Consider the following 26,668-nt stretch of genomic DNA (forward strand, 5'->3'; position numbering starts at 1 on the left):
TTATCCATACAACTGATGACAGCCAGGCACAATGAAACTGAAGTCATCCCACCTGTCTGCCCCAAACTAATTTGCCATGTCAGGAAATTTTCTTTGAGAAGGTCACCAAAGCAATGGATGAGGGCAAAACAGATTACACTTCCTACCTTGACTTGGTCAAGGCATTTGATACAATACCACACTCTGGCATTCTTGACAAACTAAAGAGGTTAGGAATAAACCCTTATGTCACCCAGTGGATAGCCAGCTGGCTCATAGACAGGACCCAGGAAGCTAGAACAAAGAGACCAGTCACAAGTAGAGTCCTTCAAGGAGCAGTCCTGGGACCGCTCCTTTTTGGCATTTACTTCTCTGAAGTTGAGACTAATGTCAATGGCCTCTGGATGACTAAATTTGCAGATGATTACAAATTAGGAGCTGCAATAGAATCCCCCACAAACACAATTTTTTTCTAGGAAGGGCTGAGACAGACAAATAACTGGTGACAGTGTCATGAAGTAAAACTAAATGCCAAGAAATGCATAACAGTATCCTTCATGAAGTCATCCACCCCTGGTAACTGTTATATTGGCAACACACCACTAAGAATTGACCTAGTAGTCTGGGACTTGGGGACACCCATAGACAGTAATCTATCCTTTGACCATCATGTGTCTACAGTAGTGAGAAAAATCATTATGTTGTGCAATGTATAAATATAGGTATGGCATCTTGGTCCAATGAAGTCATTGTTCCACCATTTTTGGCATTCATCGGACCTATAATTCAGTGCAGTACCCCATTTGGTATGTACTTAACCAGACACATCCAACAACTGGAAAGTCCACAGAGGTTCCTCACTAAAATAATACATGACATAAGTAACATGCCCTATGCAGACTGCCTCAAGGCCCTGTCCTTGTATTCTGTCTCCCACCAGTTGTTGAGGGGAGATCTATGGCTGGCATACAAGGCATTGTCAGACCCCACCCGGATGGACCTTCTGCATATCTGCAAAACAAACACCACCAGTATTACCATTGTAAAGACTTAAACTATGCCTATGATATAAATAGGACCTGCTGGAGAGAAAGTTGTGTATGCCAGGGACTGGCCATTCTCTGGAGCAGGCTCCCCATCAATGTGAAGCAGACTTCCTCCATAAACCAATTCAGGTGTAACTTTGACATCTTTATGGGGAACAGGAAATTCATCCCTGGTTTGGAACCTATGTCTCTAATGGACACAGGTAGCCTGTAAATGGTTCATCTCCCAGGCCCCAGCTTGTAAATGTTTCATCTCTTAAGCCCCTGTTTACACTTACCAAGGTTACCAGAACTTGTCAGAGATTTGGGATGCATTGCTAGACTTAAAAAGGCCCTTGTGGTCATTAGCCTAGTATACACCTATGATCCTATGAACCTGTTCGTCCAAGATTTGGTGAAATGAAGTTAGAATATCCTGCATTGTGGTGGGGACTGAAGAGGTTCTGTCCACATATGAGGGCTGTGGAAGGGAGAGTGCTCATACCAAAAAATGTATGTTTTATTTGCATATGCCAAGTGCTGTTTTCGTTAATGCACTGTATCAAAGCACCACTTTACAAACCTGGACCTCACTAAGTGCTTGCATATTTGGTGTGTGTGTGTGTGTGTGTGTGTGTGTGTGTGTGTGTGTGTGTGTGTGTGTGTGTGTGTGTGTGTGTGTGTGTGTGTGTGCACTGCTGCATCCTCTCATGCATGTGTATCCACACGTACATGTGCATATGTAGACAATCATCTAAACTGTACACAAATCTGCGTGCAGTGTAACAATGAGTGTTTGTGTGCATCCTGCAATGGTTTGACCTACCATTCGGGATGAACTTCTATACCTTATAACAATACCAACGAATACTGGAAGGAACCAGGTTTCCTGTAAGTCTTCAGTAAATTGGCCAAGTAAGCAGAGGATGGTTGAGCATGTATACTTCCAAACAGGTCTCAAGATAGTTTTATGGTACAAGGAGTAACATTCCCCAACCAAAATGAAAGTTCCAGCACTCAGTATGCCATAAAAAACGGACTGTATTTCATGATCTGCTTTGTCTTTTTGTTTGTTGACATATACATTGATGATCAGGTGACTAAAAAGCTCCAACACAGTTTCTTACTTAAATTTGGGGATGCAGCCAGTAAGTTTGTATCAAAAAAGCCCTGGTATACGTGAAACCATGATCTGCTTTCTTTGTTTGTGGATTCTTCATTAGGCAATAAAGTCTATTTTTTACAGAGTACTGAGTACTGCAATTTTTGTTTTTGGTGGTATGTGTGCATGTGTGTGTATGTATGTGTATTTATTTCAGTTTGTTAAATGGGTAGGTGGGCTGGTCTGCACAAAAAATGTAGTACAGTGGTTGTTAATACCTTGGTACATTTAAATCAAATACTATAACAATGGATTAGGTTAGTATTAGGCTAACTGACCTTTTGAAGCATTTTAATTCAAGCCAATGTCTCTCAAAGGTGAGACTCAAGATCTGCAACATGTGTTTGTGAGGTAAGCACCTTAACCATTATGCGAATTCCTCCAATTGGGATAGTGGTATGCAAAAGATGAATAAGAGTAACAGAACATAGAGAGCAGGAAGAATGTAACAAAGGGATGAAGAAAACAGAGAGCAAAAAGAATGTAACAAAGTAATGAAGAACATAGAGAGCATGAAGAATGTAACAAAGTAACGAAGAACATAGAGAGCAGGAAGAATGTAACAAAGTAATGAAGAACATAGAGAGCAGGAAGAATGTAACAAAGTAACGAAGAACAGAGAGCAGAAAGAATGTAACAACGTAATGAACACTAGTCTACACAGCACTACAGTATTTGAATTGCATGATGATAGTAAGTGCAAGTGCAATTTGGCAATGTAACAAAGTAATGAAGAATATGAAGAACATAGAGAGCAGGAAGAATGTAACAAAGTAACGAACAGCGAGAGTAGGGAGAATGTAACAAAGTACTGAAGAACACAAAGAGCAGGAAGAATGTAACAAAGTAACAAAGAACATAGAGAGCAGGGAGAATGTAACAAAGTAATGAAGAACATAGAGAGCAGGAAGAATGTAACAAAGTAACAAAGAACAGAGAGCAGAAAGAATGTAACAACGTAATGAACACTAGTCTACACAGCACTACAGTATTTGAATTGCATGATGATAGTAAGTGCAAGTGCAATTTGGCATAGGCATGGTGTGAGATGACTAACCCTTCTCTCTTTCCTAACAAGCACTGACTATCCATTCTGTCTAAAGCATACACATTTGGTATCCTGCTGTAGTTGTTTTACTTTTGTTTAGAATGTTTCCAGCATATTTAATTCCCTCACATCTCCTTGGAATTAACTTCAGATTGTTGGAACCATCTTTGAGAATGCATGTTGTCCTGAGGTTGTCTTCAAATGTGGTCTAAGGAGGGTTAAGCCCTCTTCATGATTATCTCTCTGAGAGTAGTTTGGTTACTTAATTTGTACTTTGGATTTTAAAAGAGGACAGTGCCACATTTTCAATAATTTGTATGTATATGGACTCAGTAGCAAGGTTGTTCTTTCACTGGCAGGTAGCCACTTGAAGCAGTGAAGAAGTTGGCAGTGATGTGCATGTTGTTATGCAGGTAGAGTTAAGAGTTATTAAAGGGAGTCCTTTGGCTCAAGGGAAAACTGCAGCATTTTATTCAATATAACACACCACAAGCTTTCATACTCACATGCTTTATCAACTGTAACAAACCTGCAAAATAGAACTGATAGCCCATAATCAATGTTTAGGGTAAGTACATTTCTAGTTATACCTCTGCGAGTGGTGGGGCAAGGAGGTGAGAGAGACCAGTTTGATCATGAGTGATATTAAAGTAGCTTTGGAGGAAGACATTTTTATAAAATAGAATGTAGTAATTATATCAGTCAGTTGATACATGTTGTAGCTTTTGAACCCCTTCCAATAACTTGTTGTTGTATATTATTAAGTACAGACTCATCACTGTCTCTACATCTAAATTCTTCAACCAAACTATTCAGCTCAGTGCATCACACACACACACACACACACACACACACATCTATATATCTATATATATATCTATATCTATATATCTATATATCTATCTATATATATATATATATATATATATATATATATATATATATGGGTCTATGTTAAAACATCGAAAGTGCAGTTCATCCATCTGCACGTTCACAAACCCACTTTAGCGAAAGTGCATAACATCGAACATGCACTTTTGCTAAAGTAAACAAAACAAAATTAAAAAATACACACAAAAAAATGTAAACACTACTATGCAGGGGGGCCTGCACCCCCACCCCACCCCTACTTTAATATTCTAACTCTGAGATCGCACTACAGTGGGGAAAAGGGAATATTCCCTTATCCCCACTGTACCATGATCTCCACAAAATATCTGTTAGTTGTTTTTTACCCTGCTCCCCTACACCACCCTACTTAAATATATCAGCTCCGAGTCCGTGCTACAGTGAAGAGAACCATAATGCTCCTGTTCCGCTTACCATTCTCTTCACTGTATCGCAATCTCGGAGATGGTATATTTAAGTTGCAGGGGGTGCAAAAACATTGTTTTAGTTGTTTTTTGTTTTTTCCACTTTTTAATTTCGAGATTCCAAAATCTCGATGTTTTGAGTTTGGTATTTCAAAACTAGAGATTTTGGGCTTTCGAAATTAAAAAGTGGACCCATATATATATATATATATATATATATATATATATATATATATATATATATATATATATATAAATTGTTATTTTATATCAGCTTAAGGACATAACCTGTATGTGTTTTAAATGTTATAAATAATTTTTAAACATTTTATGTAATTAATTTTAGAAAGAGTTTGGTTTATATGCATCAGCAGACTGATTTTTTATATAATCACTTCATTCTGTTTTACTAGTTTATTTCACTTGATAAAGCATGTCAGTGTGAACGTTTGCAGTGTGTTTTATTTAATAAACCTCTGTGGTTTCCTTAGAGACTGCTGCTTTTTGGGTTTTTTTTAAACATCCAGTTGCAGTAAGTAACACTGCACAAAGCTATTCATTGTTGGATACCCCTAGATATCTGTACAATATTATATTTTTTAATGGCAATCGCTACTGGTTAATGAGATTTGATCTGTGAGAATTACAGTAACCTTATATCTTGTTTACGTAAAAGTATGCATGGCTGAGCCTGTAATATAGATTAAATATCTCTACATTTGTATGAATTTATAATGGTTATAACACTGACCTTCAAATGTAACACTTCCCCTGCAATGTTTGTTTACTTTTTAGTGACACACTTCTAATGCAAATGCTTATCCATTCTAAATGCTAGAACACTATTTCTAAATTTGTCACTGATTAGCTGAACTAAGACGCTATACACGCTATATAAGGGAAAATGTGTAACATGCCATTACATCTTTTCTGAAACTTTTTCTTATCATTTTGTCACAAATTATTTGAGTTGTGAAGATAAGTAACTTCTTTAAATTTAAATAATTAAGTGGAGGGTGATATGTAATCATTTATTTATTTCATTTTTTTTTACAATACAACTTACTTGATTTTGTATTATACAACAATAATGACAGAATAAGACATATTAATCAATATGAAAGGAATTTGACAAGTAAACTGTAGTGTTAGTGAAAAAAAGTTAGTATTTTACCCCTCAGAAAACAAGACTGAAGCAAACTTATTTAAATATGCAGATTAACCTTACCAGTTGTTTATAATCCCATTCTTTAAAAAAAGCTATGCTTAATCAAAACAAAATAAATAATACAATGTCACAATAATGCATAAGCTTCTATCTGTTACAACATTTCTGGACCATGTTGACTTGGTAAGGGCTTAATCCCCTTTAAACAGCACTATGGGCTGACATATTTAACTTGTCCATAGGTGTAGGTATGTGTCTTTGTGTCTGAGTGTGTGTGTGTGTGTGTGTGTGTGTGTGTGTGTGTGTGTGTGTGTGTGTGTGTGTGTGTGTGTGTGGTGTGATGTTTGTATGACATGCAGGAAAGGCCTGGCAATCTGATTCCATTCCCTGCTTGCCTAGTAAACTGTGTGCCTGGTGGTGACTGATGATGAAGCTGCTGTGGGAGTCACCTGTGACTCAACATCATTGGAAGGGGAGAGAGAAGCTAAACAGGGGCTTATAATCAGCAGAGCTGTGCATGACTAGGAGGCTGAGAAAAGATATCTAGAACAGGTACTGAGAGACAGCCTGCAAGCAAAACTATGTTTTCTGGTTTGACTGTGATACCAAACACTCTGCAAAGCAATGTTTTATCTTCTTGATTTTCATTTAAAGCATGTAAGTAGAACTGGGTGGTCTGGTTATTGTAGTAAAAGTCTGCCTCAACATAGCAGCTGCATTTGTTTTTGTCAAAGCAAAAGTAAGGCTGTCAAGTTGTGTCTTTACACTGAACCTAAAAAGGCAAAAATGTAATCTGTGGGACAATCCAGTATAATTTCTGTTATGTACAGAAATTCCTAACAACATTATTTCATTGTTACTAGAGAGGGAATGGTAATAGAATAGGAACAGGTCAAGAAAACATTGGGACTGCAGGCTAGAGATTGCTTTCCCTGTCAGGGACTGATATCAGAGTATAGCCAAAGGTAAACAGATAGGGGAGTCCTAAGTTACCTGTTCTGGTAGAGTTTTTGGTTGATCTAGAAGATAAGCTGCTGTTACAAAGGTATAATTAGTAGGTCATATAAAATATTGCACAATAACTATAGGAATCAGTCAGAGGAGGTTAGAAAAGAGTGGGAAGAGAGATTGGATATGTAATTCAGAAACGACGGGAGGACATATGCATGGCTCCCAAATATGAAACAAAGTCTAGATAATGTAGGATTTCTGCTAGGAAGTATTTGCATAGGACAAATAATTATTCATTGCTACCCCACAAAACACAACTAAACAGGCATTGTACAACATGGAGGAGGAACATTTGTGCAATCTGCTCAGTCATTTTATCAAAGCTGGTAGACTGCCTATGATGCCTTCTGCTTCTTTGATATCACAACTGCCTTTCTGGCCTCTTTCTTAGCCACCAATATTCCTTCTTAGCCTGATCCATATAAGTATATACATATAGATAGATAGATAAATAGATAGATAGATAGAAAGATATAGGTTTTCAGTATATTCTTATAACCATTGCATCTGATATTGTTAATCCTCATCAACTTCCTTAAGTATGGGTTATGGTTCCGATATCGGAACCAAGCCAGCCATATACCAAGCTCGCGCCAGTGATAAACTCTCGAGCTAAGCAATCTCTTACCCATAACCCCCCTCTTCCTGTTACCACAGATTGAGTTTGCCGCGTCGCCATCAGGTCGTGTCAGGCTGTTGCTCTTGAGCTAAGTGATACCCTTTTTGTCCTTTTATTTCAAAATAAGGACTTTTTCTCTCAGAAAAGTTGATTTTCTGATTTCTCTTACCTTATTATATTTAGCGACACCCTTTTCATTCAGTTTTCTAAAAATTTTTTAGTCACTTTCACCCTTTTTATCTGATGTAAGGTATCAGTTGATTACCATAGTTGGTAGATAGCCTTTCTTTTCTTTCCTTCGAGTAATTTTGTGTTTTTGTATTATTGTTGGTATTTACTTTTCCTTTAACATGACAGATAAAAAATGGTAGTACTGGTTTTAAAAGATGTTATGATTGTGGACATAAACTACCTACTTCAGATGCACATTCTTTGTGTGTTTTCTGTTTAGGTGCACCTCACTTAACTGTTGACCCACCCCGTGGGATTTGTAAGAATTTTTCCAACAGGAAACTGATAGAGAGGAAAAATAACCTTTACTGAAAGGGTTACTAAAGTCTCCCTTTTCAGAGGCTATTTTTGGGTTGGAGGCCTCAACCCCTCCAAGATCCCATAAAAGAAGTCTGAGGATGCTTCTAAGGCTAAATCTCTTCCTTCATCCCCAGCTGGGGACTCTCATCAATCAACAAAGAAAGCAAAGATCTCTGCTTCGGATCCAACCCTCTTGGACCCGACACCTTCGGCGCCAAGATCTTTGGCTCTGAAAAAGTCCTCGGCACCACCTATGTCTATGGCACCGATGTCCTTTGCTGTATTGGAACTGAGGGGCCCCTCAGTTCAGACTTCTTTACCGGCACCGACCTCACAGTCAGCACAGACCACCATTGTTTCAGAGCCAACAGCTCAGTCCTTGTTTACTATTTTATCGGTTCCAACCTTGGCACCGACAACTACTTCAGCACCGACCTTTTCGTCTGTGCAGACCATTACATCGGCACCGATGACTTCCTTGGTGCAGACACCTGTAGTGCAGTCCTTTACAGCACCGTTGTTTTCGGTGCAGTCTACTGAGATGGTACCGACCTGCCCTCATTTCTAGATAGACCTGTTTCCCCCTCAACTGTTTCTGTGAGATCTACCAGAAGCCTCTCCCAACATGACGTATTGCGACTTGTGGATTAAGTGCTTTTGGCCAGAGGAATTCCACCTCTCAAGACCTGTCCTTCTCCCTTGAAATCTATTGATGTAGCACAGTCTTCCCCCTCTACGGTTCTCTTTATGGATCTCTCTAAGGAGCCGCAGTTGCCTTTGTGGCAAAAAATTTTGCTATGACCCAGGATTTGGCTTTTCTCAGCCATCTTGGGACACCCAGTCGGCAGGCTGGATCACTTAGGGGAGAGGTGACTTCCCCCTTGGGCACTTACCCCTCTTCTAGTGGACCTGCCTTCCAAGTCATGGAGAAGGCCTTGGCGTCTACCACTGATACTGTGCTTGCTATCTCACCATCCTCCTCTGGACCACTATGTACACAGGTCGCTTCTAGTGGACACCGGGTGCAGAGGTCTCAAGATATACTCCCGCAGGATACCTCCTTGGTGTTGTCTTCCCCAACGTCTCCCTCTGATGAGGTTCATCAGAAATCCTCATGCAAGAGGAAGCATATGGACTCCACTAAGGAGTCTGTCACTGAAGACACAGACTGTGATGATGGGGAAGGGTCCCCTCATTCACCTTCTGATGTATCCTTTGGGGATATCCTAGAAATCCTTAAACAGAGAGGTGAATGGCAGTCCTCTAACCCGATTTCTGAGGAGTTTGTGTTTTTGTGCCTGACCCCCTACCTCCTGGGTTACCCCATCTGCAGACAAACTGGTCTGGCTCGTTATGCAGCATGCATGGAAGACCCCTGATACTGCTGAGGCCATTCCCCGGAGGCCAGACAAAATCTTGTTCCCCCCCTGCTTCTGAACCTCATTGGTCTAAAGGTCTCCCTGTAGATGCTCTGGTGGTGGCAGCCGCAACTAAGAAAGACCTGGCAGAAGTGGAAAGCCAGACTATCCATCCGCCCAACAAAGAGTCCAGGGCATTGGATAGGATAGGAAAGCATACCTTTGCATCAGCGACCTTTGCTATCAGGTCCCTGAATTATATGGCACACTTCACCAGGCTTCAAAGAGACCTAGTTTCTGAGCTCTCTGAAACTTTGGCAGGTGCCATGTCTGATGAGGTCCGTGACAAAGTGGCCTCTCAGCTGGCCACTACTGAATCGATTTCAAATTTCTCCATGTGCTTGGTGTCCCACGCATCAGAAGGAGTGGCTAGAGCAGCGAGTTCAGGCATTGTTTTGAGACGACATGCCTGGATGCGCTTGTGTAATTTCGCAGAACCCTTCAAGGCTTCCTTTCTCAATGCTCCCATCGAGTCCTCCTCCTTGTTTGGACCCAAAGTCAAAACTACATTGGCCAGGTGTGAACAGGACGGCAAGACCCTGTCTGCCATAGGTGTCCATTATTCTTCCCCCCAACGTGCTTTCTCCAGAAACTAAAAGAGCGGGAAGATGTGGTACAGAAAATCCCAGGGTCCTTTCCGTGACACACAGACCAATTTTTCCCCTAGGGGCAGAGGGGGAAACTCACAAGGAAGACACCCCTTTCGGGGCAGAGGGGGGTCCACGTAATCAGGGTTCCAGAGATTCCTTCTCTGGGCAATTCTACCAGCGATCCTGAAGAGCGGCCCAACCCCTTTCCTTTGGAAGTGGTTGGGGGACGTTTCCAAGCAGTCCCAACAGACCAGATAGGATCCGGATTCTACTCAAGACTATTTTTGGTGCCAAAGAAAACCAGGGACTGGAGACCAATTTTGGATCTCAGTGTGCTAAACAAATTTGTGAGTGTGCAAACATTTTTGGATGGTCACTATACAGTCTATCATTCCTCTCTTGGAAAAAGACGATTGGATATGCTCGACAGATCTTCAGGATGCGTACTACCACATAAAGGTGGACAGACCATCAAGTAGATTCCTGCACTTCTGTGCAGGAGCCAGTCATTACCAGTTCAGAGTACTGCCCTTTGGACCTTCTACAGCACCCAGAGTGTTTACAAAGTGCATGGCAGTTGTCACAGCTCACCTGCGACTTCAAGGTTTTCAGGTTTTTCCATATCTAGACGACTGGCTCCTCTCCGCCCCCACCAGACACCTATTGGAGGAAGCCCTGGCATACTCTCTCAATACTATTGAAAAGTTGGGCATAACAATAAACTGGCAGAAATCCAATCTCACCCCTTCTCAGTCCACAGAATTCATAGGGGTCATTTTGGACTCAAAAACTTGCAGAGCGTCCATACCGGAACACAGGATATCAAGAATCAGAGAGCAACTGTTATCAGTTCTCTCAATGGAAAAGTCCACAGCTCACTCAATCCTGCAGCTGTTGGGCTCCATGGCAGCTTGCATCACGATTGTCCCCTTAGCCAGGTTTCACATGAGGCTTCTACAATGGCTACTGCACACCCAATGGTATCTTTTCCAGCTTCCCCTTTCAGCCAAGAGTCACATAACTCAGAGATGCAAACAAGATCTAAAGTGGTGGTTGAACCACAACCTGTCACAATGGTCTCGCCCCTACTCCCCTCAGCAGCCCAAGGCTACAGTGACCACGGACGCCTCCCTGATGGGGTGGGGAGGGCTATGTCAGGGTCAGACAGTCCAAGGAACTTGGTTCAAAGTGGAGGCCCATCTGCATATAAATGTTTTAGAGCTGAGAGTGGTACTTCTGGCATTGCAGGCATTCCATCCCTTGCTGCTGTCAGGGACAATTGCGATACAATCAGACAACATGGCGGTAGTCTGGTACATCAACAAGCAGGGCGGAACCAAACCTACCCCCTCTGTTGAGAGGCCATGAGGATATGGCAATGGGCAATGGCTACCAACCGCTTTCTTCTAGCAACGCACATTCCCAGGAGTTCCAACGTGATAGCAGACAGACTCAGCAGGTGCATTTTTCAACCTCACGAGTGGTCCCTGAATCCTCTCATAGTGGCGGAGATCTTCCACTGTTGGGGCCATCCGTGCTGCAACCTCTTTGCATCCCCGACCAACTTCAAATGCAGCAACTACTTTGCCCTGATTCCCCCTCCGGGACAGTCACCCAGGGATGCTCTAGTTCACGATTGGCCCTTGGGTCTTCTTTATGCTATCCCACCCACGCCCCTCATTCCCCAGTTTCTAAAGAAAGCCCACCGATTGAAGAGCAAAGTGATCCTTATTGCTCCATATTGGCCTCGTCAGATTTGGTACCCCATTCTGTGGCCTCACTTGCTAGATCAACCATGGATTCTTCGTCCAACCTCGGAGTTGATCTCCCATCCACAGAATCTGATTCACCTCAACCTGCACAGTCTGAAGCTCACAGCTTGGCTCCCCCAATTCCCTTGATTGCCAGGCAAAATGATCTTCCCTCACAAGTACGGGACATTCTTATTGCATCACATAAGCCCTCCACTAGAATGACTTATCTAGGCAAACGGAAAAGATTACCTGTTGGCTGAAAGTTAAGGAAATTGATCCCTTTTCAGCACCGGTGTCGATGGTACTCGAATATCTAACCGCCCTTTTTCAATCGGGGCTGTCAGCATCTACCATTAGAGTACATTTGGCTGCGATCTCTAATTTCCACAAGAATGTCCAAGTCACCTCCCTCATGTCTCACAAGTTATGTAAAGCCTTCATAAAGGGTGTGAATCATCTGAAATCCCCTTTCAGGGAACCTATTCAACCTTGGGATTTTTCTTTAGTTCTTCAAGCTCTGACATTGCCCCCTTTTGAACCAGCTGCTTCATGCAACCTCAAATATCTGTTGTGGTCACTATTACTTCTACCAGATGTATCTCTGAGCTTCAGGCCCTATGTACAAAGAGTCCATACTTGATTTTTCATCCAGACAGGGTATCCTTAAGAACTAACCCTTCCTTCTTGCCAAAAGTCATTTCTGAAATGTCTATTAATCAGACCATTGAATTGCCAGTGTTTTTTCCTGATCATTCTAATGAGGGAGAGTACTGCCTACATACCCTAGACGTACACAGACAACTCTGTTTCTATTTGCAAAGGACTAAATCTTTTCGTAAATAAGACCAGTTATTTTTGGCTTTTTCTGGATCTAGATTAGGATGTGCTGTTGCTAAGGTCACATTGGCTAGATGGTTAAAAGACACTGTGACCTGTATTTATTCGGTACACAATACTTCTTTGCCAACTACCATCAAGGCTCATTCAACAAGGTCAGTGGCAACTTCTGCTGCCTTCCATGCCAGAGCCTCTTTACATGACATCTGTGCAGCTGCAACTTGGGCCACTCCTCATACCTTTATCAGTCATTACAAATTGGACTAGGCCTCCAGGGGAAGAGCATCTTTTGGTTCTATGGTGCTCAGGAATGTACTTCCATGAAAGCCTCCCAGGAATAGAGGTAGCTGGGGACTCTGTCCCATATGTAAGGAAGTGGACAAGGATTAACAATATCAGATAAAGAAGTTATGTCTTACCATAACATTCCATCTGTATTGTTGATCCTCGTCCACTCGTTACGACCCTCCCTCCTTCCCCCTCCTATGGCTTCTAGTGGATCTCACCATCCTTCTCTTTAGGTCATTTGACCAGAGATAGCCTCTACCTTTTTCTGACTTGCAAACTCAATCTGAGGTAACAGGGAGAGGGGGATTATGGGTAAGAGATTGCTTAGCTCAAGAGTTTATCGCTGGCACGAGCTTGGTATATGGTCGGCTCGGTTCCAATATCAGAACCGTAATCCATACGTAATGAGTGGATGAGGATCAGCAATACAGATGGAACGTTATGGTAAGACATAACTTCTTTTTGTCATGCACTATAGTCAGATAGGAATCATGGCAGATGGGCCTGTATTAATGATGCAATGATTGTTCCAGACCTCCACCTCTTCTTGCTCCATTATCTGTGTGCATTAATTTTACGGCCAAGCTCTCAGCAAAGCTGTGGGCTTATCAAGCCAGGTTATTCTGCCTTGACTCAAGCATCTTCAGAAACACTGCCTGTAACAAAAAGACCAGCAAGGGGAATATAAAGGACCTTACAGAAAACTGAAACTGCAGAAGAAACAAAAACAAAACTTGTTCCACTGTAAAACTATAGGGGAAGGAGGGGGCCGGCACTTGCTCTACATTCTTCATGAAGATATCCAACAGTTTCTCTTAATTAATGACAGGAGATGGAGAAAAATGAGAACTTGCTGAGACTGATGTAGCAATCACACATTCACTTCTTTATCTGTAAAAGAAGGTGACAATGTTACTCATAGATTTAACAGGTTTTGCAGGAAATCTATCAGATACAACTCTTAAGAGTTACTGCAGGAGCTGTAGTATTTGACTTGTGTTTTCTTAAGCTGAGGACATTGAGAAGGAATGCCTCATCTCTTTGGTTTATGTTTATGCTTCCTTTTAGCTTTATTAGACTCATTTCAAATGGTCATGATTTTTCCATTAGGATCTGCCCTCAATGTAGATGGGCTTAACTCCAACACTGAAGTCAAAGCCTTTGGCCCTCAGGCTTTCTTTGAGGCCAATGGCTTCTTGAGTCCAACTGATAATGATTTCTGAGTTAAGCAGAATTGGAACTTGACCTTTCTACCTATAATTGTGTTGCGTTTGAAAAAATGTACAAATCTCACAATAGAAGTATTGTGTTTTTTTCCTAGATAATACAAACCATTGCTGTATATTTGTCCTGAGGAGGAACTTTGTTATCACATTAGCATTGTTTAATGCTTTTTCCAATTACTACAATAAAAAAATCAGTTGAGCAAAACCAACTTAGTACATAGAGTCCATGCAGCTACACAACGGCACACTTTTCTTTTGTACTAGAGCACTAAAAAAATAAACCAGGACAACTTTAAGATAAGAACACTCTAAAGGCATTTGTGAGTGTCTCAGAAGGATTGCAGAGTAAAACAGCCACTTAATGTCTAACAATATAGAACAGGTTATCTTACACAGCAAAGGAATAATGGCTTCAAATAATGAAAATAAAGGCCAAAACCTAGGAGAGGGAGACAGGGTATGATGGATTCCTGTCAAGAAAAAACAAAATCTGAACTTTAAAAGCATGTTAAGAAGAAAGAATGGTCAATAATCAAAAAAAAAAAAAAAACAGATACACAATTTTTTGAAGAAAATGTACATTGATGGTATTGCTCAGCCCTCTGTAGTATAGATGATAAACAGATGGGGTAGTTCATTTATATGCTTTATTACATAGAAATACATCAGCATGGATAGCAGCATTGTGAAATATGTTTCTGATTCTACCTATACTCTACTCCTTGTGATTCCATAATGTACAATCTTGGCTCTGGACAAATACTCTTCATGACTCCAATCTGATCATAACCTTTACACGTTTGCATTCTCACTGTCTTTCCTTCACATATTGGATTGAGCGGTTTGCTGGACTTGTCATAATAAGACTTCTGGGCAAGGCATTTCTTTAAAAGATTTGCTTTCACTGATCTGTTATTCTTAGCACTTGGAACCAATAAACTACTGCTGACAGGTAATGTTCTGGTTTGTCTTGACAGAAGTCTCTGGCAGGTGAACCAAGATGTTTATTATGAGGAATATTTCTGATATTCAAGATGTTCAGGAAAACATCACTATTATCTCATTTGTGACTTCTCTAGTAATTGTTTTGCTCTTTGAACTACACGTTCTGCCAAACCATTTGACTGTAGGTACTCAGGGCTACTTGTAACATGGATAAAGTCCCACTGTTTGGTGACTCTTGAATTGCTAGCTAGTAAACTGTTAGCCATTGTCAGAAATAACTTTGTGTGGACTACCATGGACTGCAAAATTATGCTTCATCTTAGTAATGACAGTACTGGATGATAGATTTGGAAGCAGGTCAATCTCAAACCAATTTGAGTAAGAGTCTACTAACACCAAGTAATGTTGACCATTCCATTTGAAAATATCAGTGGCTACTGTCGGCCAAAGTAGTTCAGGAATCTGGTTTAGCTAAAGCGATTCCCTCTGTTGATGTGGCTTTGTGGTATTACATACAGAGCAAGATGAAAGTACTCTCTCAATGTCTTGTGACATAGAAGGCCAAAATACTAGTCCTCTCACCTTTCTTTTGGTAGAATCAGTTGGGTGGCCATGATGCAAAATTGCAATATACTCTTGTTGCAAGTACTTTGGAACAAAGACTTTTGGACCTTTCAAGATGATTCCACTGTCAGAAAAAAAATTCATCTCTGTAAGGAAAATAAGGTTGCACTTCTTGAGGTAAACTAGATTGCTTTGATGGCCATCCTTGATTGATAAAGTGGTTGAGCTTCTGTAAAATAGGATCTGCAGCTGTATGACTTCTAAGCTCATCAAGATGTGTAGAAGAAAAATTTCTCACTTCCATGACTTCAAAATCAAGTTGCTCATTCTCATGCTGTTCAGTGGTATTTCTGGGTGATCTGGATAATGTTTCATTAAGATAAAGACGTTTGCCTTTTGTGTATACAAGATTGAAATTGTACTTTTGCAATCTCAACATCATACATTGTAATCTCATCTTACATTGTAATCTGGCTGGAGCTGTATACATAGGCTTTCTCAAAATAGTGACTAGAAGGTGATCTCTTTCAGTCTGGATAAGTCGACCATAAATATAATCATGGAACTTCGAACATGCAAACACAATTTCCAAGAGCTCTTTCTCTACCTGAGCATACTGCATCTCAGTTTGGGTTAGAGATATGGATGCATAGGCAACTGGTTGACACTCTTGAAGAATGACTGCACTGAGGCCAAATTTGGAAGCATCACAGGAAATAGTAACTGGTTTGAGGACATCATAGTATCTGAGAGATGGTGGATTGGCAATTCTCTGTTTCAGGACATCAAATGCTCTTCGGTGCTGTTCTAACCATGACCAGGATACATCTTTACATGTCAGGTCTCTTAGCAGTATTGATAGTTGGCTTAAGTCTGGAATGAACTTGCCTAGATAGTTAACCATGCCAAGAAAGTGTTGAAGGACTTGAACATTATCTGGAGCTGGCATCTCAAAAATAGCTGCTTGCTTGGAAGGGTCTGGTCGTAAGCCTGAACTGGTATACAAATGACCAACATTAGTAACTTCTCACAACCTGAACTTGCACTTCTGAGGATTCAGCTTAAGATTCACTTGACGTGCTCTTTCCAGAACTTTCTTGAGGTTTCTGTCATGCTCAGTTTCACCATTACCTCCTACTAAAAGATCATCTACTGTAATAGCACAGGGGTACCCAAAACAAATTTGCTCCATTGCATGCTGAAAGACTTCACTGGCATAATTTATCCCAAATGGGAGTCTCAAAAATCTGTAGCTGCCAAAAGGAGTATTGAGCATAGTTAGCAATGAGGATTTCTTGTCAAGCAAAATTTGCCAAAATGAACTCTTTGCATTTAAGACAGAAAAAACAGTGGCATTTGTCATCAGAGCTGCAACTTCTTTGACTGTATGCATTGGACGATGTGGTCTTTTTAGTGCTTTGCTCAAATCTCATGGATCAATGCATATTCTGTTATCATCTGAGCTTTTCTTATGAGCTAACACCATGGAAGATACCGATTCAGTTGGTTCTTCAACTGGACAAATTACACCTTGTTGCACCATTTTGTCTAGCTCAGCTTTGACTCTGTCCTGCATAGTTACTGGAACTTTACAGGCAAGCCTGACAACTGAGCTGACATCTGGGTCTAACTTCATGGAGTATACAACTGGTAATTTGCCTAGTTTTTCTTTAAAAAGATCAGCATAGGTAGAAAAAAATAGACTGGACGAAATTAGAACAGTGGTCTTTTAAGCTAACATGATGGACTTCCTTATTAAATGAAAGCAGCCCCATTTTCAAACTGTCTGTGAGCCTTAATGACTGTACGTGCTTTTTGACCGCATAAAATAACAAGTCATAGCTTCTACCAGCAGAGCAATATGAAAATACTACTGAGCCCTCAGTCTGAATCTCTTCACCACCATAAGTAACAAGCTTCACACACTTTGCCAAATCAATCTTTTCACCAGCACGTATGCTAGCAAATGTTTCTGCAGACATAACATTGCACTTTGAACCCATGTCATCTTTGAGCTGTGTGGAAGACCCATTTATCTGAACAGTACAAAATACTTCATTGTTGCTCATAAATCTACTGCATTCACTGTTTTATGAAGTACAGACACCTGATCAACATAAAAAGTAGGGTCACGGCTTTCTACTTGATCAACTTGTTTCTTTGAATGTTCCCTTTTAATAAAAAAAGTGTCTCTTTTGATTTACAAAACCTTCTGAAATTATTCTACTTATTACATCTGTGACATTGTTGACCAAAAGCTAAACATTTTTTCCCTTTTAGGCTCATGATTTCTACCACAGTTAGAACAGGTGGCTATGAAACTAGGTGGGGGTCCATTCTTTGAGTTTGCTGACTCACTCTTATGCGTCACTGAGACTGTGCATGCTCTGGAATTTGCTAGAAAGCTTCGGGGTTTCCCAGTGACTGTTACAGGGTTTACAGTTGCTGCCATGTGATTGGGCCTGTTTCTTTTAGCCACATGCTGCATGCTATCAACATTGGCTTTAGAAGTTACTGGAAGCATTCATCTCTCATTTGTAAGCTTATTTGTGTAAATCACTGTCACAAAGCAAAATCTTTCTCACAGATTCATCCTTAATACCAAACACAAGTCTGTCTTTTATCAACTCATCCCTTAAGTCACCAATTCTGCATGTTTTAGCTTTGTTTCTCAAATCAGTTATATATGCTGCAAAAGTTTCACGAAGCTTTTGATAATTTGTGTAAAATAAGTGCCTTTCCATTGTAATATTCGTTTGGGGGTTATATATTTCTCTAAATTTACATTTTAAGCACTCAGGATCCTCCCTTGACTCAGCTGGTATAACTAGATGACAGTTTTCCCCCTCTCCTGCCAAGACAGCAGGTGCATACACAAATGAACGCTCTCTTACTATGGCTTCTGACCCAGCTAAAGTAAGCAGAATAAATGCCTTTGTATGGTCATCTTTATCAGAAAATGCACACTGTATGAAAATATTGTGTTCTTGCTCAAACACTCTCCAGTTCTCTGCAATATTATTGCCAAACACAAGTGGACCTGGTTTTCGAAATCTGTCTGCCATGCCAACAAATTATGCCCAAACACACTGAAAAATATGGCCGTTGTAATTATATATGAACAAGCTGCTTTGTGTGCTTGTAATAACATTCAAATGCACAATAAACTCTTCAAAATTATGTACTTTGGGAAATATGCTTAGAAATGGCTGTATTTTGCAAAATGACTGTATTGTAATACTGCACAAACATGCAAACACTTTTACACGTTTCAGACAACTCAGATAGCTTTGATTAATACAAAAAGGTAGTGCTTAGAAAAAAAATAAGGTAATTTCCCTTATTTTATATATTTTGTGAGATTTGGACTTTATTTCAAACATTTTTCATAGTTATTTCAAATATTTCTATTAATATTTCATAATTTCAAATATTTCTGTTTCTTAGAAAATCATTTAGAGCGTTCTGAATGCCTTGTTTCATACTTTGCGAATAAGAATAGTTTGAGCAAGTTTTAATACATGAAATTAATTTCTGACCTGTTTTGTGAGTTATACGTGCAGTAGGGATGATTCACTCCTCTATATTCCTTCAGTCTTAACTGAGTGCCTCTCAGTCTTGAACTGAAGAATCTGGATCCCATTTTGACACCATGTCACTCGTCCTTCTCTAGTATAGATGACGAACAGTTAGGGTAGTTTGTTTATATGCTTTATTACATAGAAACACATCAGGATGGATAACAGCATTACAAAATATAAATGAACTGATTAACTGACGGACTACACAGACATACATGCTTACATCTCAACAGCTTACTACAAAATGGCTTGTATGTGCTCAGTATTTATACCCTTGTGAAAGCCCCTAGAAAGCTTCTTAAAGGCAAACATACATATTGATCTACAGATAGTAACATGCAACCGTGACGACACAATGAAAGGGATCAGAACAGGATGGTCCTGATGCAGAGCATTATGGGTATAAGAAGAGGGGCTACTAGCATGGGAAACTATAGGTGCTGAGTGGCCTATAGCCTACTGGGAATAGTTCTGCTGTTACAAATGATGGCCTCTTCATACCTTATCAAATGTTAAGCTAAAAGAATAAAATGATTCTTTTGTTATTGCTTTAAATTATTCAGTGATTTCGTTCCCTTCATTTAGGTTTTCTACCCACTCTCACCTCTGTAAGTTTGAACGTGCAGAGAGAAAAGCCGCCAGCTCAAAGAACCAACAAAAATGCTGTTCCTGTAGGACATACTGTACTACAGTCTATCAAACTTACTTTGATGTTTTAATTAATTTGTTAACATTATAAGTCAACTGGTCCTTTTCTGACCCTTTTCAGCCACTACTCTGGCCACAGGGGCAAGGGAAGGTAAATAAAATATATAATAGATTAAACAGTAATATGGTTAATCAGAGAATGAATGAATAAACACCTACACACACACACACACGCGCACACACACACACATTATGCAATGGTCAAATATTCCCCAGTCAGTATGAATACCACCTTGAGTCTCCCCTGAAAAGAGGTCAATGGCCTGGTGGGACTAAGGCACTAACCTGGTCAACAAATTGTATATAAATACACTCGCACACTTACACACATATCCTCTTTTTCTGTATATATATATATATATATATATATATATATATATATGTGTGTGTGTGTGTGTGTGTGTGTGTGTGTGTGTGTGTTTAGACAGATCTAGATAAAGATATAAATCTAGATAAATATTTTATATAAATCTATCTCTCTCTCTCTCTCTATATATATATATATATATATATATATATCTACATATATAGATAGACACCCATATGCACACACAATTTAGTTTTATAAGCAGTCCACCAGCATGTTTTAATAAGATGGAGGGGAAACTTGTATACTCACAGAAAACACATGCAGACACATAGAAAGCATGCAAAGTCCAATTACATAGAGATAGAATGGGCAGAAGGCCAGGGTGGAACCCTTGGACAATGGCGCTATGAGCCAGAGATGGCCAGAGATGTTACAACGGAATGACTTTCCTGACAGAGTGATGACTGCAAAGCAAGTTATTATTTGTATTTAGAAGTGAACTGACTGATGCAGAGGCAGTGTAGGTGACATAGCTATCCACACATTTAATTAGTAACTCCGTTTCTTTAGATGGGATACACATGTAGTTATGCATACACCAAGGTGAGAACAACTTGCTACATTTAATGGAGCTGTCAACATGGATAACAAGGATTATCAGTATGGGATCCTCACTGATAATTTCTGTTTGAGCAGAGGAGCCAGGCAGGGGTGTTCTTTTTCCCCTGCGTTATTTGCATTATATTTAGAAGCACTGGCAAAGAAAATAAGGGACTCAGAAATTTAAGGATATAATTGGTATGGTAGTCAAGAAAAGCTGGCTCTATTTGCAGAAGATATTATTTTATACCTGATAAAACCAGAAAAAGGACATTTCTGTTGTGGAACATTTTAAGTCAGTTTCAAATCTTTTTGGGATGCAAAATGAATGAAGCTAAAACAAAGGCAATAGCTGTAAAGTATGTACCGACACACAAATTGGTTCAGCAATATCCATATTTATGGGGGCATCATAAAATCAAGTACTTAGGAGTATGGATTAAAAAGGGTTCTGGTGTGGCAGCTAAGGATATGTGGGAAGACACTAAAAAGATAACACAAAAACTGAGAAATTGGAAGCTCTGCTACATGGATATGGATAGCAAGATACAAGTAGTTAAATGTTTTTAGTTCCTTTACTTTTATACACAGGTCAGGCATATTATTAACCAGAGGAGCAGTTATGGATATCAATTAATAAAGTGCTTAAGGATTTTATCTGGGAGGGGAAGATGGCAAGAGTCAAGTGGGATAAGCTGATTCTTCCACAGAACAAGGCATTGTGGGATTACTCGATTAGAAGGGATATTTCAGAGCTACACCATTAAGGCTCCTGTACATAGCGCTAGCAGAAACCTATAATTCAAAGTGGAAAGGGATGGTGATGAAATGGAAGAAGCTCAAGAAACAAGGAGAGACTGGGATTTTGGATTCAGATCCTTAAGGGGAATAACAAGCACCATACAGACTATTATAGTCATAAAGCAGCAGAAAGTATTCTAAGAACTAAACCAACATGGGAATGGGGAAAGGAGATTCTGCTGATAGGGATGACTGCAATTAGTGATACAGACAATAAGCAAGAGGGGCCCAGAATGTATTGTAGAAAACTGGCAAAAGAACCAATGAATTGGGAGTAAATAGACTGCAAATGGTCATAAAATGGAAAGACAAAAGGTAATAAAATGGAAAGAGGCCAAGAATTTATTTGGACCAAGGTTAGAGATTGCCTTCCTTATCAAGGTGTGATATCAGAGTATGGGACTAAGAAAGAAATAGGGGGATCCTAAGCAAAACAAACAGCACTGATAGAATTTTTAGTAGAATCTAGAACAGAAGCTGTTGTTTAAAAAGGAATAATTAATAGACCATGTAAAATATCACGATAACTATAAGAATCAATAAGAGGAGGTTAGAAATGATGCGGAAGAGAATTGAATAAGCAATTCACAAAGAAGCAATGAGGAGATATATGTATGTTTCCCAAATATGCAACAAAATCTAGAAGATTTAGGATCTTTGCTTGGAAGTATTTACATAGGTATTTTTATGACCTAAGTAGACTCCAAAGAATTTTTCCTCAGGTAGACAACAAATGTTGAAGGTGTGATGCAGAAGAAAGTGGTAATTGAGAACATATTTTCTGGGAGTGTAATGAGTTGTCAGACTTTAAAGATTCCCTGCAGAATACTGGGTGAGCAAATTGGTGTAACTACAAAAATGATTTTTTTGAGCTATGACATGATATTGGAATTGCCTAGACATAGTAATGCCTTACTGAGTCTAATCATGGTGGCTGCTAAACAAGCAAGTACTAGAAAATGGAAATCAAAGTCTAAACTAACCGTCCTAGATGTAGTGAATATAGAAACAGAGATAAAACAACTAGAAATGGGATCTTTAGGAAAGGGTAGGAGCAAATTATAAAGGGAAAATGGGAATTGTGGGAACAATACATGCAGAGGAGGAGTGAGGTTTTAAAGAAGGCAGGATTTAAATGAGCTATATAATGTTTGACAATGACTGGCTAGATTATAAGTGATATATAATGTTTGCAGTTAAAATTATGTCAATATGGTTCGTGATGTATAATGTTTGCAACTAAAATTATGTCAGTATGGTTCGTGATGTATAATGTTTGCAACTAAAATCATGCCAACATGATTTTTTTTTCATTTATATAAATATATGATTGCCTATGTCATATGTGATAATTTAATAAAGATGTTTCTTGGAAGCCGTAGTGGTACAGCAGTAGCGTTGTTGCCTCACAGCAAGAGGTTCTTCTGTTCAATTCTCGGCTGGAGTGCCTTCTGTGTGGAGTCTGCATTATCTCCCCATGGTTGAGTGGCCTCTGAAAGACATGCATGAATGGGCGTACCTTCGCTGACAGTTGAGCATTGGGCTGGCAACTCGGCACCATAAAAATCTACTGCCAATCATTAGTGGACCGAAGTTCCGCTGTGGCGACCCCCTAACTGGGAAAAGCCAAAAAGACAAAATTGTTTAAAAAAAGGATTATCAGTATTCAGAGTTGATTGGTTAGAGAAACAAATCATTACATTCTACCACTTTTCAGGGCTGGCCTTAATTGAACTGTCACCTATGAGAAGGACTCCATGGTGCTCTCCCAGCTGTCCACTATTCCCCTCCTATGCACATCTCCTGGCCCCCCCCCACAGTCTCCTCCCATTCTGACCCATTCACACCATCCATAGGTTCATAGGTAGATACTAGACTATCTGCCCTAGGGCATTTATAAGCCTAGCCAGAGTGTATTTGGCTTCCGCCTCCCTATTAGATTAGCCTACTGTGCCTCTGTAAAGTAGGTCACAGAAGGTACCCTTTTAAGATTAGTTTACTGTGCCTCTGTCTAGCAGGGACACAGAAGAGATCCCAGGGGTGAATTTGCAATTTCCCATCCACACGTCCAGATTTCGCTTGAAGAGGGTCAGCGAGGGGCTATGTCTAACATGAATTTGGATTCTATTCCAGAGTGAGGGGAGCCTCTGGGAAATGAATCTGTCCCTCCAGCATGTCCTATTTATTTTTGTGCTGAGGTTTAGGTCCCTGGAGCGTATAGCTCTAAGGGACTTAGATTTTTTAAGGTGGAGCATGTCCATTAATTCTGGGTTTGACATGGCTTTGTATATCAGGCATAGATCACCTCCAAGTAGGTGGTAAGCAACTGAGTAGAGCTGGAGTTTCTTTAGTTGAGCTGAATAGGACATCTGTTTGTAGCCCATGATCCTCTTGGTGAGGTACTTTTGGGGTCTCTCCAGTTGCTGCAGGTGTCGGGTAAGGTACATCCCAAAAGGGGCATTGTATTCAATTATGGGCCTGATGAGTGACGAGTAGAGGGGCACAATGACCTCTCTTGATCTAGATCGAAACCTTTTGTGATAAGGTGGGCTATATAGAAGGTCTTTCTAACCACTTTGGGAACGTGATTATCAAAGGAGAAATTACTATCTACGTTGGTCCCCAAATCTCTAATTACTTCTTCCGTACTTAATGGATTACCACCTATGTGGTAATTTGTGGGCACCTTGTTTTTCCCAAAGGGGATGACTATGCACTTTTTAGCATTTAGCTTGAGGCCGTGGTTCTGGCACCAAGCATCCCTCTCTGTGAGACCCTTTTGGAGGATGCTTGTGTCAGCTGGAGATTCAATTATGGCCCCCAGTTTGCAGTCATCTGCGAACTTTGTCAACCATAATCCCCCCGTGTTAGCCTGAACCTCAGAGAAGTATATACCGAACAAGAGAGGTCCCAGAACTGAGCCCTGTGGGATGCCACTTGTAACTGGTTTGGATTCGAACATGGCTCCTGCGATTCTGACCATGTGGGTTCTATCTCTGAGCCAGTTTGCAACCCATCTTGTGATATAGGGGTTGATATTTAAGTTAGTAAACTTATTTATGATGCCCGAGTGGGGTATTGTGTCGAAGGCTTTTGTGAGGTCCAGGTAGGCTGTGTGGACTACCTTGCCCTCATCTATGGCTTTGGTAACTGTTTCAAAGAAATCAACTAGGTTTAAGAGGCAAGATCTGCCCTTAACAAAGCCGAATTGGGTAGGGTCCAGTGTCTGGAGGCTCCCAATGTCTTTATTTATGAGTTCCATGATAATACGCTCCATAGCTTTACAGACCAGACTAGTCAGGCTTATGGGGCGATAGTTTCCAGGGTCCATTGTGGCACCACCTTTGTGGAGTGGGACCACTGTAGCTGTACGCCATTCTTTGGGTACATATCCTGTAGTAAGGCTAAGTTTGAACAGTGACTTAATGTGAGGGTTCAGTTCTTCTTGGAGCTCATGTAAGACACAGCCTGGGACACCGTCCGGTCCCATAGATGCTGTGTTTTTTGCTTTGGAGAGGGCAGCTTTCACCTTTGCATCTGTGATGTCAGGGAGGTTACATTCAGTTGGGATAGGCATTTGCTCCTTTGGGGGGGAAGGGGGGAAGAAGTTTGCACTGAATCTGTCTGCCAGGATGTTGGCTATACTCTGTAGGTTTGGTATATTTTGTACCGTTATGCAACAATTCAGAGCATATCTGGGAGTTTCCGCCCATGTTCCTGACATAACTAAAGAAGGCCTTGTGATTATCTTTAGTGTCTAGGGCAATTTTTCTTTTGAAACTGGCCTTTGGTGATTTTATGAGTGATCGAAGTTTCTTGCTAATACTGATCAGAGATGCCTTCCCTTTTTGGGATTTTGCTCTGTCATGTAGTAGCTTCCTCCTTCTGTTGTATAGCTTATTTATGGCCAGGGTCCACCAGACTGGTCTCCTGTTTTTGGAGGAGTGAGTCTTGGTTTTATTTGGGATAGCACGATCCATGCATTCCTGCAGGTGCTCACAGAATGCATTTGTAAAGGATTCTGTGGATTGGGCTGTATTATCCTCTGGACTAGGGGCTTTGAAGGATTCCACCTCAGTCTTGAGAAGTGCAAAGTTGGCTTTTGAGAAATTCTTTACAGTGATTTCCTTGGCTGGGGGTGTGGACAGGATATGGATGTCCAGGGAAATTTGTTTATGGTCTGATCTTACCAATGAGGGGTTTACTTCTGGTGTGGAACATAGAGTCCCCACGTTGGTGATGACCAGGTCCAATATGCTGTTCCCTCTTGTGGGAGTGGTGACCAGTTGTTCCATTGTGTTAGAGTTTATAAATTCAAGGAACCGTTGGGTGAGGGTGTTTGGGCTTGAGTAGTTTTCCCAGTCAATGTTTGGGTAGTTGACGTCACCCAATAACATAGTGTTTGGAGAGACCTTCATATTCTCCAGTGTTCTCAGGAATGCCAAGTGGGGTTCCTGTAATAGGGAGGGTGTTCTGTAGCAGGCTTCAAACTGAAAGGTAGTTTTGCCCGCTGTTAGTTGCACATGGATGGTTTCTGATGCTTCATGCAGTGCCACTTACCTGGAGGTGTAGGTATCTTTGATGAATATAGATACTCCCCCTCCTTTTGTGCTTCGGTCCAAGTTTTGGGGCTGAAACGCATGGTATGAGTTATAACCTAGTAGTGCTGGGGTGCTCTCAGGAGCCTTGAACCAGGTTTCTGTTACTGCACAGACATCGATTTTCTCCATACTGAGGAGAGCCTCGAGTGCGTGCATCTTGAGGTTTAGACTTCTGGCATTGAGTAGCATTACCTTTAGTTTTTTTATCCTTGGGTTGTCTATGGAGGTGGGTTTGTCCTTTGAGCCTTGCCTAAAAAAGGCACTATGGGGGTGGCAAGAGCCTTGGCCAGTATATGAAAGCCTAAGGGTGACAGGTGCAAGCCATCCCTAGCGAAGCAACGTGGCTTGTCGAGCATGTCATCCAAGGCTGACAGACACTGGATCCCCTTTGAATGACACCAATACTTTAGCCAGTTGTTGAAACTGATCATTTTGTCTTTATACTGTGACATCATTCTTGGTGAGGGCAAGATGCTACTGAAGGTCAGGGTCATACCAGCCAAGGCTACATGGTCAGAGAGCTCCTCTATGTCTCTTTTCCTGTAGTCCAGGGAGGTACATCTCAGGTCATTCACACCAGCATGAACAA

This window comes from Protopterus annectens, chromosome 7.part1 (genome assembly GCF_019279795.1).
Source record: "Protopterus annectens isolate FY-2018-M chromosome 7.part1, PAN1.0, whole genome shotgun sequence".
Classification (NCBI taxonomy): Eukaryota; Metazoa; Chordata; order Ceratodontiformes; family Protopteridae; genus Protopterus; species Protopterus annectens.